This window comes from Dioscorea cayenensis, chromosome 16 (assembly GCF_009730915.1).
Source record: "Dioscorea cayenensis subsp. rotundata cultivar TDr96_F1 chromosome 16, TDr96_F1_v2_PseudoChromosome.rev07_lg8_w22 25.fasta, whole genome shotgun sequence".
Taxonomy (NCBI): Eukaryota; Viridiplantae; Streptophyta; class Magnoliopsida; order Dioscoreales; family Dioscoreaceae; genus Dioscorea; species Dioscorea cayenensis.
The window spans coordinates 16,398,504-16,414,900 of record NC_052486.1 but is presented as its reverse complement, the minus strand read 5'-3'; positions in this window follow the sequence as shown (position 1 = coordinate 16,414,900).

Genomic DNA, 16,397 nt, shown 5'->3' with positions numbered 1-16,397 from the left:
ACGGCTAAGTGCCTAAGCACCTTGGCCGTGCCCATGACTAAGTCTCAATTCCCAAGAAGACAAGACCATCTGCACGCATACACGAGGGGGTTCAGTAAAGCTCAATAAAAACAAAATATCTCGAGTATATATAAAAGATAGACAATGAATACAACTCGAGATGCAAAATGAAAAATAAACTCGAAGGAGAATCCTTTATGAGTGAACAAGTCTAAAAATAAAATGCATAGAAAGAAAAAGAACTAAAAAAATCAAATGTCGGTGTCGCCCTCGGGCTCAGGTGCTGCTGCTGCTGTTGGTGAAGATGCACATGGTGGGTCCACCGGTGCCGGGGTAGGGGATGAGGGTGTCGTAGATGTCGAGGGAGCATGAGGAGTCCTCAGTCGCAAAACAAATGAAGAGGCGACGTCTCGCTCTAAGATCTGCTGTAATACGTCGAAGCGTGCCATGAACTCTGTGTATTGGGCGGCTTGCGTGGCCCTGATCTCGGAAACCTCTGCCCGCACCACTCCTAAAGCATTCTCGAGTCTCTCAAAGCGATCATGGGTTTGAGATGGTGTAAACGAACGTACGGGGGTATGTTCTCCGCCGCTGGAGGTGCCTCAGTCTCCATTGGTGCTGACTGAGGCTCATCACTGTTATCCTCGAAATGGTATATTCAGCACATAAACACCATTTGGATATTTATGGACCAAACCCATGAGCCTCGATTGTTTCTAACCCCAGTGGTGCTGGTATGATTGTCTTCTCGGCTCCACTGATTGCGTCTCATAGACCCATCCTCAAAATGAGTATAGTAATGTATGGACCCGAGAAAATGACACCTAGTCTGGGATACTGTCCTTAATGCTTAAATACTCCGCTAAAATGTGCCCCAGATGGACCGGCTCGTTCCGCACCATGGAGTATAAGTACAGAAGTTCTTGCTTGTTTATGACTCCCGTGCTATCACCGCGACCATTCACTAACCTGCTTATGATGGCGTGAAGATATCTATAACTAGGTCGAGATAAACATGAGGCCTTAGACACTCCTGGTTCATATCGCCCCTAACCACATAGTATTCTATACGCCTCCGTGGGAAATAAACCCGACATGTCAATTGGAAGACTCTCGTACTCCTCAGTCTCAGTATACTCCTCATCGTATAAACCAAGTCTAGTGGAGAACTGTGTGACGCTCATACTATGATGTTGCCCAAAAGATCTGAACTGAATAGCGCCGACACTACCAAAATGAGCATAAGAGTGGTCGAACTCAAATGAAGCAAGCATCTCTAGAGTGAGTGAACGGATAGTAGGGTCATGAATATTCAATATCTTGTGCCAACTACCGGCTGATAATAGTTTCTCGACCTCATCAGCCATGTCATCTGCTAGTTGCACCTTCCTGAGTGACCCAATATTCAGGATTCACGTTTGACCAAACTTAAGCTTCGCTAACCGCTCAAACCGAGCTCGATGCTCAGGAAGTGTGGATTCCATGACTTCCGGCTCAGGGGTAGGCCCTCTAAGACGTTTAGCAACTGCCTTCTTTGATCTTGTGGCCATACCTGCATGTATTAGAAAAGAAAATCAATTAATTTCTGCAGGAAAATAATAACGCACGGCCGTGCAGAAATTCCACACGCCCGTGTACATTCACGGGGCGTGGAAAACGCACGGCCTTTGTAGTCATTCTCCCAGCTACAACCCCATCTCACTCCCAGATCTTCTCAAAAACAAATCATAACCATTTTAGCAAGAAACCGATGTGTATTATCCATTTAAATCTCATGTAATCAGCTAGACTCAAAGGAAGTTGATGATGAGAAGATATAAGGTCTTACCGGTGAGTTGAAGCAAAACACCTCTGCAATCCGCACAATGCACAATCAATTGATTCAAAGACAGTAAGAGGAGGTCAAGAGAATGTCGGAAGATGTTCTTTGAGCGACCTAGGGTCAGCTGAGGAGCAAGGTGTGACTATTGTATTGGGAGAGCAGACAGTCTTTTAATTCTTGGAGATCCACATGGGCGTGCGGCATAGCTCATGACCGTGCGGCCTCAAACGAAGGTATCACAGGGGCGGACGCACGCCCCTGTGGCTTCGCTGGATATCCTAGAAATATTGTCAAATGTTCTACACGCCTGTGTGGGAATTCCGCACGGGCGTGGACATTCACATGCCCAACTCACAGGGGCCGCCACGAATGTGTGGAAATTACCCACGCCCGTGTGTGGTTCACAAGGTCGCCCACAGGGGCGAGTCCACGCCCCTGCGTGCTCTCGGGATAATCCGCCCAACTCTGCAGGAATTCACACGCCCATGCAAAAATTACCCACGGGCGTGTGACAGTCGCATGGTCGTTCACAGGAGCAGCCGCACGCCCCTGTGCCTTCTCTGGATGAGCTTCGCAGTGCAACTCCACGGGCGTGCGGAAATTCCACATGCCCGTGTGTTTTCTCTGGATGACTTAGAAAAATCTGCAGGCTCTACAGAGAATTTCTGAACATGTGTACACACTCAGAGCCTGCTATATTATGCTAATTTTACTAGTGAAAAACATGAAATATTGCTCAAATGACCATACTTTGCCAATTCCACTTGAAAACACACAATGACTTTAAAACCCACAATAAAATCCCAGCACAAGCATCATAAAAATCAAGACTCCAACACTTAACAATTTATTCATGCAAACAACCTAACTAAAAATAAGAAAACAGTAAACACTTGGGTTGCCTCCCAAGAAACGCTTGTTTTAAGTCACTAAGCTTGATGTACCTTGTCTTACCTCACGGGGGTTCATGGAGGAAAAATACATCTCTATTGTCACTGCAAATCTCTCCGCCATAGTATGGTTTCAGCCTATGTCCATTCACCTTCAATGTGCCCTTCTCCGGATGGTTAATCTCAATGGCTCCATGGGGTGAAACTTCGGTTATGGTATACGGACCAGACCACCTTGATTTTAGTTTCCCCGGAAATAAACCTAGATGAGAGTTGAAAAGTAACACCTGATCGGCTGCTTTGAAGTCCTTCGGAATCTTAATATGCTTGTCATGCCACTTCCGAATTCTTTCCTTGTATATCCTTGCATTCTCATATGCCTTCATCCTCCATTCGTCTAACTCGTTGAGATGCAATATTCGTTGTTCTCCAGATTTGCGCAAGTCAAAATTCATCACTTTAATTGCCCAATATGCTTTGTGCTCTAATTCCACCGGTAAATGACAAGATTTTATATACACTAAATTATAGGGAGTGGTCCCTATTGGGGTTTTGTATGCTGTTCTATTAGCCCAAAGTGTGTCATCTAACCTTTCGGACCAATCTCGTTTCCTTTGTTCCACTGATTTGGTTAATATTCTCTTGAGCTCTCTGTTTGTAACCTCCACTTGCCCACTTGTTTGCAGATGGTAAGGAGTAGCAAGACGAAGATGAACTCCATAACGCTTTAACACTTTCGCCAATTATGTATTACAAAAATGGGTTCCCCGATCGCTGATGATAATTCTTGGAGTTCCAAAGCGAGTGAATAGCTTCTTCAAAAACTTCACCACAGTTCTTGCATCATTAGTTGGAAGAACCTGGGCTTCTACCCACTTGGAAACATAATCAACTGCTACCAGAATATATTGATTTCCATTGGACTTCGGAAATGGTCCCATAAAATCAATCCCCCATACATCAAATACCTCGCAAAATTGTATGGGATTTTGAGGCATCTCATCCCTTCGTGATAAATTTCCAGCCCTTTGACAACTATCATATCGTAAAACGAGTTGATGAACATCTTGGAATAAGGTTGGCCAATAGAACCCAGCGGCTAAAACCTTCTCTGCAGTTCGACTTGAAGCATAATGCCCATCCCACTGGGCCTGAGTGATAATGCGCAATGATGTTCCAACCTTCCTGCCTAGAAACGCACCTTCGCACCACCTGATCTGCACAAATACGGAACAGGTAAGGATCTTCCCAGAAAAAGTTCTTAAGGTCACTGAAAAATTTCTTCTTTCTGCTGAAAGCTTAAACCCTGCTTCAATACCCTTCTTGACAAATAATTCACAAAATCTGCGAACCATGGAACATCTTTCGATTTTGATACCTGTATCGCATACAGATGCTCTTTAGGAAAGAAATCATTAATTTCCTTGCTTGCCGGTTCTTGCCCATCACAATCTTCTAATCTCAACAGATAATCTGCAACCATATTCTCTGTCCCCTTTTTATCTTTTATTTCCAAATCAAATTCTTGAAATAACAATATCCACCGAATCAATCTCGGTTTCGCATCTGCCTTGTTCATGAGATAACGGAGTGCAGAGTGATATGTGAACACTGTGACATTAGATAGGATGAGATATGGTCTGAATTTATCAAAAACAAACACTACTGCTAATAATTCCTTTTCAGTAGTGGTGTAATTCTCTTGTGCACTTGTAGAGTCTTGCTAGCATAATAGATCGGTTGAAATTGCTTGCTTCTCCTCTGACCCAAGACCGCTCCCACTGCATAATCACTAGCATCACACATTACTTCGAACGGCTCATCCCACTTCGGTGTTGTCAGGATTGGTGCTTGCACTAACTTTTCTTTCAGCACATTAAATGCATTCAGACAATCATTTCTGAAATCAAAAGGAGTATCCTTCTCCAAGAGTTTGGTCAACGGTTGGGAGATCTTCGAAAAGTCCTTAATGAACCTTCTGTAAAAACCTGCATGACCCAAGAAACTGCGGATCCCTTTAACATTCGTAGGCGGAGGAAGCTTTTCAATTATCTCAATCTTCGGCTTATCCACCTCCATACCTGCCTGGGAAATCTTATGTCCAAGGACAATGCCTTCTTGCACCATAAAGTGACACTTCTCCCAGTTGTGGACGAGATTCGTCTCTTCACATCTCACTAAGACTCTTTCCAAATTATTTAAGCAAGCATCGAAAAAGTCCCCAAACACTGAAAAATCATCGATAAAAACTTCCATAATATCTTTGAGAAAGTCATCAAAAATGGCCGTCATGCAGCGCTGGAATGTTGCAGGGGCATTACACAACTCGAAAGGCATTCGTCTATAAGCAAAAGTACCATAAGGGCAAGTAAATGTGGTTTTCTCCTAATCTTCTGGAGCTATTGGGATTTGAAACTATCCCGACATGCCATCAAGGAAACAGTAGAAATGATGCCCCGCTAGTCGTTCCAATATTTTGTCAATAAATGGCAAAGGAAAGTGATCTTTCCGAGTGACGTCATTCAGTCTTCTATACTCAATGCAAACTCGCCAACCAGTAACTGTCCTAGTGGATTAACTTATTCTTTTCATTCTTCACTACTGTCATTCCTCCTTTTTTCGGGACAACTTGGGTCGGACTCACCCACTTACTGTCTGATATGAGATAGATAATTCCTGCATCCAAAAGTTTTATTACCTCTCCCTTAACAACTTCCTTCATATTCGGGTTAAATCTTCGCTGAGGTTGGATCACAGATTTGTAGTCATCCTCCATTAGGATCTTATGAGTGCATAATGATGGGTTTATACCCCTAATGTCGGAGATCTTCAATGCAATAGCTGATTTGGGCTTTTTCAACATGCTAACAAGTTTATCCTTCTGCTCCGCAGACAAGTTTTAAGCTACAATCACAGGGAGTTTAGAGTTCTCCATTAAGAATGCATATTCCAAATGTGTTGGAAGAGTTTTAAGCTCAAGTTCAAGTGGTTCAACAATTGATGGACGCAAGCTGCCTTCCTTCAATTTATCAATCTCCTCGAAATCATTTGCCTCATGTTCACAGTTATTCTCCTCCTCTTCTAACTGGGTATCTATTTCTTTACAATCTGCAACGGGTATCAACGTGTCCATTCCACATAATTCCCTTTTTGAAATAGCAACCCCAACTGAAAATCAATTAATTTCTGTAGGAAAATAATAACGCATGGCCGTGCAGAAATTCCACACGTCCGTGTACTTTCATGGGACGTGGAAAACGCACGGCCTTTGCAGTCATTCTCCCAGCTACAACCCCATCTCACTCCCAGATCTTCTCAAAAATAAATCATAACCATTTTAGCAAGAAACCGATGTGTATTATCCATTTAAATCGCATGTAATCAGCTAGACTCAAAGGAAGTCGATGATGAGAAGAAATAAGGTCTTACCGATGAGTTGAAGCAAAACACTTCACACAATGCACAATCAATTGATTCAATGACAGCAAGAGGAGGTCAAGAGAAAGTCGGAAGATGTTCTTTGCGCGACCTAGGGTCAGTTGAGGAGCAAGGTGTGACTATTGTATTGGGAGAGCAGACAGTCTTTTAATTCTTGGAGATCCACACGAGCGTGCGGCATAGCCCACACCCGTGCGGCCTCAAACGAAGGTATCACAGGGGCAGACGCACACCCCTGTGGCTTCGCTGGATATCCGAGAAATATTGTCAAATGTTCTACACGCCCGTGTGGGAATTCCGCACGGGCGTGGACATTCACGTGCCCAACTCACAGGGGCCGTCACACGCCCCTGTGTCTTCTCGGGATGGAGAGAACTCATCTGCAGAATTTCGCACGGGCGTGTGGAAATTACCCACTCCCATGTGTGGTTCACAAGGTCGCCCATCGTAGGGCGAGTCCATCAGGGGCCGTGAACAATGCTCGCTCACGAAGCACTTTGCTACCTGTTTGCTATAGTGCTCTGCTATAGTATCCGGCATGAATAGCTTCCCGAATCCATACTTTCATCGGAGTAACGCAATCGGGCACACGTTCACGTCGTGGATCACTTGCTTCTTCAATGATAGGCAAGTTGATGTAGCTCTTGTTCTATGTGCATAAGTCGGAATGCTCGAGTGTGACTGCCTTTGTGCCCCTCCAAATGGATGTGCCAACTAGAATACGAGGAGGTTGGCACACACTCTAGCATCTCACACCCGACCTATGTCTTCGCGTTTGAACCTTAGTAAGATTTCCTTCAAAATCAGTGCATTGTGCTCCACATTGGCTTCTTTCCTTCATATTCGGCCTCACAACTCTACCTGCACGAAAGTAACATAAAAACACACAAATTAGTGTAAAAACCCGAGAAAAGTAATGCTCAACATAAGGAATGAACGCTTCGCATTCATATTGCACAAGCACTTATCAACATGCCTGGGACACCAAATGTTGAAGTACTGATAAAATTTTAGTGCCTTAACAATGGCTAATGTGCAAATTGAGAACATGATTCAAGTGGTCACCTACTCCAAATATTGTTGCAGATCATTGCGGTACTTCTTGAATTGTGGAGAAGTTTTGTTTTCGTTTACTGGACGAGCTGCTAACTTCTGCTCTTAAATGCTCCTTCATATGTGTTAATGTCTACAAACTCTTTAATCGCTCGCCATCACAAATAGTACCGGGGAATTATCTCGTATATTTTTCTGTAGTTGCAAGATATGAAAATGCTTTTCATTCAAGTGAAATGATACTTTCAAATGTGTGACGAGTTTATTTTGGAAGACGACAAATGGGAGAAGAGGAAGATTGATAATGTTGTTGCCTGAATACAATAGTGAATTTATTGGAGATTAACGTTGAGCTTGTAGACCTTTGAACTCGGAGGTTGAACAAAAGAATTTAGAGTCTCTTCCTTCTTAAGATGTTGATAAGTGCTTGTGTATAAATAATATGAAGTATTCTTTTCTTACATTGAGCATCACTTTTATTAGATTTTATCGCTTATTCGTGTGTATTTGTGTTCTTTTGTGCATTTAGGGTTGTGGAGTCAAGTTTAGAAGAAAAAGAACCAAAAGTAGATCGTGGATGCAATTGTTGATGAAGTACCTGGATCGAATAAAGATGAAGACACAAGTTGTGCTCAAAGACATGTGGGTGTGTGCCAACTTCCATTGTGCTAAAGAGAATACACAAAGGCAGTCACTCTCATTTGTTCTAACTCTTGCAATATTAGCAAGAGCCCCATCAATATGATTTCATTGAAGACATGACGCGATCTACCGCATGGATGTGTGCCCATTCATGTGGCCTCGATGAAAAGAGTGGATTCGGGAGCATTTTTGGGGAAGTATTGTAGCAGTTACTGCAGCAAAATCACTATAGTAGTTACTGTTTACAGCTCGTAGAAAATTGATTTCTGGAAATCCACACTGTCGTGTGGAAATTCCACACGCCCGTGTGGATGCTCGATTCAAGCCCCTATAAATACAGTCTTTTGAGGAGTCTTTGGGGATCTTCCTATCTTTTGCCCATCTTTGGAGGTGCTCATGGTTAGGGTTTGGAGAGGCTTTTGCTAGGTTTTTGCAGTGGTTCTACGGCCTTTAACGTCGAGTTCCTTTAGAGGAGAACTATTGGGAGAGCTTTCATCAACATCGATTCGGCGAGGTGTGCCCTAGGTTTGACAAGGGAACCTTTGGAAAAGACGAGGTGGCTCCACAAGACTATCGATACGGACTATAAGGAGGTTTTATCTATGGATTGCATGCATTTACTCTTTATTTCACATTTTCTTGTGTATTGCTCCATGGAGAGCTAAACCCCTAGTGGGTGCTTGGACTTGTAAACCCTAGGATGATTTTGTTTCATTGACTCTTATTATGTTTCTTTAATTGATGCTTTAATTGAGTTTCAACCTTCAATGCTTGTCGAATTGATTTTCCCTTACAATGACACTTGGGTTGAGAATCTATCTTGGTAATCCTTGTGAATGAGTGACACTTCATCAGGGTTAGAAAAAGTAAGGTTGGAGAGGGTTGAAAGGATGAGTCAAGAGGTAGCGGAACACCCACTTTCCCTTCCGATGTGGTTTATTCTACCTCCACATTCCAAGAGTTCTTTGCGGTCATGATAGAGTGAAGTGCTATGAGACAAACTCCACTGGGGCTTAGTTGCGCAAGTAATAGAGTGAAGTGTTGAAGTAATCCTTAGCCCTTGGGCTTGATTGTGACTAGGTGTCTTTCGCATGGACAAAAGGGTTAGATCTATATTAGGGTTTATCACTTGGAGTCCCTAGAGTTTTAAGCAACTTTATACAGGGTAAGGCGTCTAGAGCATTCCTTTCCGAGGGGCATAGTATAGGGTTAGTCATGGTTGACATTAGGTTTGGGACCGTGTGTTTTTAGATTTCCATGAATCATTAAACATCAGTTAGGAGGCATAATGATTAGTCTTGCACTTGAAATAATATTCCTAGGGTGAGTAATGTCCGGGTATCCCATCTTTCTATCGGTTACCTCTACTTATTCCTATTGCGTTTCCTTTCTCTTTTCTTTATTTTATTTGCATTGATATTGTTCACGCAAATCACGAATCGATTCACTTGATATCTAAATGGCATCACTACTTGCTTCCTAACAACTATTCCCTATGGATATGACTACTCACTTATCGGGTGTACTTTATTACTTCGATAACCCGTGCACTTGCGGTACACACTTGCTAGGAGTATATAAAGTTTTTGGAGCAGTTGCCTGGGAGTAGGCATTTTGGAAGAATTTTGCAGCTTTGCTATCTTAGCTATTCGTCACTTGTTCTATTTCACACTTTATTATTCTTCCATTGTTCTAATTTGTTTTTCTTTCTTTGATTGCATCTCCAGGTTATGAACCTGAGTAAACCCTTCGACATTGGTTGAAAGTGATCCAAATATTGGAAGAAGAATTCATAGACGAGGAAAAGAACCTGTGCAAGAACAGATAAATCAAGCTGAGATAGAAGTTGAAGGGTCTGATAATATGGCAGAACATCATGAACAGCTGACAAATGCCCTTTTGTGTATGTACCGCAAGTGCACGGTTTTGTCAAAGCAATAATACCCCGGTGAGTGGGTAGTCGAATCTACAGGGAATAGTGATTAGAAACACAAAGATTGCTATTTAACTAGAATAAAGATGAATCGATAATGATGTGAATAAGAATCAATGCAAATAGAAATAAGAAAAGAAGAAGGAGATGCAAATAAAAGATAGGAGAGGTAATTGACGATAAATAGGGCACCTGAACATTGCTTATCCTAGGACTATTGTTTCAAGTGCAAGACCAATCATTATGTTCCCTAACTAATGCTTAATAAGTCGTGGAGATCCTTAAACACACTGTCCCAAAACTTACGGTCAAACGTGACTAACCCTACACTATGCTCCGGTGGAGGAATCTCTCAATCTCGACACCTCACACTATGCTAGATTGCTTTAGGTTCTAGGGATTTCAAGTGATAAACCCTATTCCCTAAAATAGATCTAACCCTTTGGTCCAGGCGAAAGACCCCTACTCACAATTAAGCCCTAAATACTAAGGATTACTTCAACGCTTCACTGTGTTGCTTTGCAACTAAGCCCTAGCAGAGTTCGTCTCTTAGCACTTTACTCTGTTGTAACCGCAAAGAATTCTCGGAATGTGGAGATAGGATAAATCACACCGGAAGGGAAAGGGGACACTCCGCTGCCTCTCAACTCACCCTCACAACCCTCTCCAATCTAGTATTGTCTAATCCTCATGGTGTGTCATTCACCCACAAGGATTATAAAATGGATTCTTAACCCTAGTGTCACTCTAACTGAAAATCAACTCAACAAGCATTAAAGATTGGAACTCAATTAAAACATTAATTAAAGGAAGCATAATAAAAGGTCAAAGAGATAACATCATCCTAGGGTTTACAAGTCCAAGTACGCACTAGGGGTTTAGCTGGAGCAAAATACAATCAATAATGAAATTAAAAGTAAAAATATGCAATCCATGAATAAAACCCCTTTGGTGTTCGTGTCGATGGTCTTGTGGAGTGGTTGTATTTTCTCCAAAGGTTCCCTCGTCAAGCCTAGGGCACACCTCGCCGGATCGGTGCCGACGAAAGCTCCCCTAATAACTCTCTTCCAAAGGAAACATGATGTCGAAGGCCGTAAACCCCTCCAAAACCTAGCCAAGGCCTCTCTAAACCCTAGCCGTGGGCACCTCCAAAGGTGGAGAAAAGATAGTCAAAAGATGAAAAAGAGGATTTTGAAATTGGGCTAAAATCGCGACATAAACAGGGCTGGAATCAGGCATCCACACAGGTGTGTGGAATTACACACACCTGTGTGAATCCTAAGGAAATCGATTTTTTGTGGCCTATAAATAGTAACTTCTACAGTAAATTGCTGTAGTGATTTGTTATAGTAATCTGTTACAGTACTCCGCCAAAATACTCCCGAATCCATACTTTTCATCGAGGCAACATAAACGGGCACACGTCTATGTTGCAGATTGCATTACATCTTCAAATAAAAGCATATTTGACGATAATGTTGCTAGCTTTGCACAAGTCAGAATACATGAGTGTGATTGTCTTTGTGCTCCTCCAATTTTTATATTTCCTTGAACACCACGGAGGTTGGCACACACTCACATGTCTTTGAGCACAACTTGTATCTTTATATTTGTTTACTCCAAGATTTCATCAACTAAGTGCACTCACAATCTACTTTGGCTTCTTTCTTCTATATTTGTTTCCACAACCATACATGCACAAAAAAACACAAATACACATGTATTAGCCATAAAATCTGAGAAAAGTAATGCTTATCGTAAGAAAAGAATACTTCATATTATTAATACATGAACACTTATCAAACTCCCCCACACTTAAGCTTTTGCTTGTCCTCAAGTAAAACTAAAACATTGAAGCATAGAAGAAGGAAATATTGAAAGTACTTGGCCTTAGGTTCACCAATTCATGCAAGGGAAGCATTCTAAAAGTAAGGGAATTTTAACACTAAATATGAAAAAACCAATGCTCTAGCTAAAAACTCGAATAAAAAAGGACAACACACCTGAAAATCATGTAAGTGTGTGTAGACTCACTCAAGTCGACCAAAAGTATATTCCTCAAAGTTCCAAGCATAGGGGACTTATTTATGTACAAGACAAAGCAAAGAGACGGTAGTAGCTTCACACATAAGTTATTTGTGAAATCTGCGAACCATGGAGTGTCCTCTGATTATGAACTCTGAATTGCATACAAGTGCTCCTAGGAAAAGAAATCATAAATTTTTTTTCTTGCTGGCTCTTGACATGCACACCTCTCCAATCGAGACAGATGGTCTACAACCACATTTTCTATTCCTCTTTTATCTTTTATCTCCATATCAAACTCTTGAAAAAAATAAGATCTAACAAATCAATCTTGGCTTAGCATCGGCTTTGTTCATGAGTTAACGGAGTGCTGAATGATCTGTAAATACATTAACCCTCGATAAGATGAGGTATGGCCTGAATTTATTAAAAGCAAACACCACTAATAACAATTCTATTTCTGTAGTTGTATAATTTTCTTGAGCACTCATGAGGGTCTTGCTAGCATAGTAAATCGGTTAAAACTATTTGCCTTTCCTCTGACGCAATACTGCTCCAACGGCATAATCACTTGCATCGCACATGAGCTCGAAGGGTTTATTCCAATCTGGTGTGATCAAAATGGGTGCTTGCACTAACTTCTCCTTCGACATATTAAAAGCAATCAAGCATTCATCTCCAAAATAAAAGGGGGAATCCTTATCAAGGAGCTTTGTCAACGGTTGAGTTATCTTCGAGAAGTCCTTGATGAATCTCCGATAAAAGCCTGTGTGCCCCAAGAAACTTCGGACTCCTTTCACATTTGTAGGTAGAGGAATTCTTTCTATAACTTCAATCTTTGCCTTGTCTACTTCCATTCCCACTTGAGAAATCTTATGCGCAAGTACAATGCCTTCTTGGACCATAAAGTGACACTTCTCCTAATTAAGAACAAGATTTGTCTCTTCACATCTTATGAGCACTCTCTCCAAGTTCTTTAGACAGATGTCAAAGGAATCTCCAAACACTGAAAAGTCATCCATAAACACCTCCATGATGTCTTCTAGAAGATCGTCGAAGATGGCAGTCATGCAACGCTGGAATGTCACCGGTGCATTACACATCCCGAAAGGCATTCTTTTGTAAGCAAAAGTACCATAGGGACAAGTAAACATTATATTCTCTTGATCTTCTGGAGCTATGGGGATTTGGAAGTATCCTGACATACCATTGAGGAAACAGTAAAACCGATGCTCTGCCAATCGCTCCAACATCTGATCAATAAACGACAATGGAAAATGATCCTTTCGAGTTGCATTATTCAACCTTCTATAGATAATGTAGACGCGCCACCCTGTAACTGTACTGGTCGGAATTAATTCATTCTTTTCATTTTTCACAACTGTCATTCCTTCCTTCTTCAAAACTACTTGAGTTGGGCTCAACTATGTACTGTCGGAGATGGGATAGATGATACCCGCATCCAAAAGTTTTACCACTTCAGCCTTGACAACTTCATTCATATTTAGATTTAATCTTCTTTGGGGTTGGATCACAAATTTATAGTTGTCTTCCATTAATATTTTATGAGTGCAAAATGACGGGTTTATTCTTTTTATATCAGAGATCTTCCAAGAAATGGTAGATTTATGCTTCTTTAGCATGCTCACAAACTTGTCCTTCTAATCTGGAGAAAGATTTGAAGCCACAATCACCGGGATCTCTGACCCTTCCATTAGAAAGGTGTATTCCAAATGTGCCAGTAAAGTTTTAAGCTCTAACTCAAGTAATTCCTTAATCGATGATCGTAATCTACTTTCCTTCAATCTATTAATTTCCTCAAAATCGTTCGATGCTTGTTCAAGATTATTCTCCACCTCTTCCGCTTTTGCATGTGCATCTGAATGGCCTTCAACAACAACCACATCCTCTATCTCACAAATTTCCTATACTAAAGTTGACACAACGAACGAGAAAAGTTCTTGTCTTTATTCATGATAGGATGAGTCGAACTGAGCAATGACCCTCTCTAAACTTTCTTCCAAATGATTGCTCATAGATGCCAATGCGGACTTTTCAAACTGATCCAGCACAATATCTAACTCACAACTCTGATCCTGAATTCTGTCCATGCAATCAACAACTGATCCTTCCATGGGGTGGTTGATGGTGAATTGCTCTTGTAGGGAACAAAACGAACTGGACTGTACTGCAAATATCTAAACTTTCTATTCTATATCATCAACCGTTCCTATGATTGTGTCAAATAATTCGGGCATGTTAATCATTCTTCCTGAAATCACGAAAAAGAAACAAATGAGAATGATGAAAGAATAAGAAAGTGTGAAATAGAATAAATGGTGAATAGTTAAAATATCAAAGTCCAAAGTGTTTCTAAAACATCTATTCCCCGGCAACGACACCAAAAACTTGACAAACGCCCTTTTGCGTATGTACCACAAGTTCACGTGTTTGTCAAAGTAATAGTACCCCGGTGAGTGGGTAGTTGAATCCACAGGAAATAGTAATTAAAAACACAAAGATTGCTGTTTAACTAGAATGAAGATGAATCGATAATGATGTGAATAAGAATCAGTGCAAATAGAAATAAGAAAAGAAGAAGGAGGCGCAAATCAAAGATAGGATAGGCAATCGACGATAAATGGGGCATCCGGACATTGCTCACCCTACTACTATTGTTTTATGTGCAAGACCAATCATTATGTTCCATAACTAATGCTTAATGAGTGATAAGTGCTTGTGTGATATGAATGCGAAGCATTCTTTCCTTATGTTGAGCATTACTTTTCTCAGGTTTTTACATTAATATGTGTGTTTTTATGTTACTTTTATGCAGGTATGGTTGTGAGGCTGAGTATGAAGGAAATAGGCCAATGTGGATCATAATGCACCTATTTTGGAGAAGATCTTGCTAAGGTTCAAACGCGAAGACATATGACAGGTGTGAGATGCTAGAGTGTGTGCCAACCTCCTCGCATTCGAGTGAGTACATCCATTTGGAGAGGCACAAAGGCAGTCACACTCGAGCATTCTGTCTTATGCATATAAGAACAGGAGCTCCACCAACATATATATTATTGAAGAAGCAAGTGATTCACGATGGGAATGTGTGCCCGTTTGCATTACCCCGATGAAAATATGGAATTGGGAAGCTATTCAGGTTAAAGACTGTAGCAGAGAGCTGTAGAATGTATTGTAGCAGCAGTGTTCATAGCCGGCCGAGAAATCAGAGAAACAGAGAATCCACACGGGCGTGTGGAAATTATCCATGCCCGTGTGGAAATTCCGCACGGGAGCGTGTAGCGTCCACGCCCTTGGAGTTGCCCGATTCCAGCCCTATTTAAAGCCGATTCAGCCCTGATTTTGGTATTCTTTTCTCCATCTTTTCCCCAACTTGAGAGAGGGCTTCGGCGAGGGTTTTGAGGGGTATTGGCCAAGGTTTTGGAGAGGTTCTATGGCTCCGACATCGTCATTCCTGAGGAAGAAGGTTGGTAGGGGAGCTTCCGTCGAGGCGTATCCTATACCGGACGAAGGAATCTTTGGACGACGAGTAAAGGACTTTCCACAAGACCATCGACATGACCATCAAGGGGGTTTCTTTATGGATTCATTGCTTTTACATTCGATTTCTTTGATTGTACTTAGCTCCATGGAGAGCTAAACCCCTAGTGGGTACTTGGGTGATTGTGAACCCTAGGATGTATTCATTTCATTGAACTTCTTTATTATGCTTTCAATAAATTGATGTTTATTGTGAGTTCCAACCTTGGATGCTTGATTGTATGAACATTTCCCCTAGAGTGACACTAGGGTTGAGAGTTCTTGTTGGTAACCTTGTGAGTGAGTGACACACCACGAGCGTTACACAAAGCTAGGTTGGAGAGGGTTGAGAGGGTGAGTTGAGAGGTACAGGAGCATCCCCTTTCCCCTCCGACGTGATAGATTCTATCTCCGTTCCTCGAGTTCTTTGCGGCCATAATAGAGTGAATGGTCTAAGGGATGAACCTCCGTTGGGGCCTAGTTGCGCGTGCAATGGAGTGAAGCGTTGAGGTGATCTTAGTATCTAGGGCTTAATTGTGGCTAGGGACCTTCCGCCTGGACCAAAGGGTTAGGTCCGAATCTAGGAAGAGATTTATCACTTGGAATCCCTAGAGCTCATTGCAACTCTATGCGAGTGCGAGGTGTTGAGATTGTTCGATTTCTCCTCCGAGACATGTATAGAGTTAGGCATAGTTGACCTTAGATTTGGGACTATGTATGTAAGGATTTCCACGACTCACCATTGCATTGATTAGGAAGTATAATAGAGAGTTCTTGCACTTGAAGCGATTATCCTAGGTGAAGCATCATCCGAGTACCCCATCTTTATCGATTGCCTTGCCTCCTTACTTTCGCTCTCTTACTTGTTGCTTTTAATTTCTGAGAATTGAATCATTACCACACTTATCATTTTTCATACTCCACATAGCTAAGAATCGAATTAAGTGTCTTTACTCCCTACTCCCTGTGGATTCGACCCCGCTCACCCGGGATTATTACTTTGACAAACCCGTGCACTTGCGGGATATATGCAAGGGGACCAATCATTATGTTC